Here is a 218-nt window from a genome sequence, read left to right as displayed (position 1 = left end):
CGGTGCGCATGCCCATATCCCATGTAACCAAACATATTAACTCAGCAAGTTCGCAACTTAATAACTTGCGATTGCAAGTTATTAAGTTGCCATCTCAAGTTAGTAAGTTACGATCGCAAGTTATTAAGTTGCAACGAAAAAAATCGATTTGTCCCTCATGAGCCACTACTCTGCAACTCTTGGTCTACTGCATTTACTACCCTTTCAATTCTAGACTG

Source organism: Montipora foliosa, chromosome 4 (genome assembly GCF_036669935.1).
Source record: "Montipora foliosa isolate CH-2021 chromosome 4, ASM3666993v2, whole genome shotgun sequence".
Classification (NCBI taxonomy): domain Eukaryota; kingdom Metazoa; phylum Cnidaria; class Anthozoa; order Scleractinia; family Acroporidae; genus Montipora; species Montipora foliosa.
The sequence above is the reverse complement of the archived record's forward strand: the minus strand, read 5'-3'. Positions refer to the sequence as shown.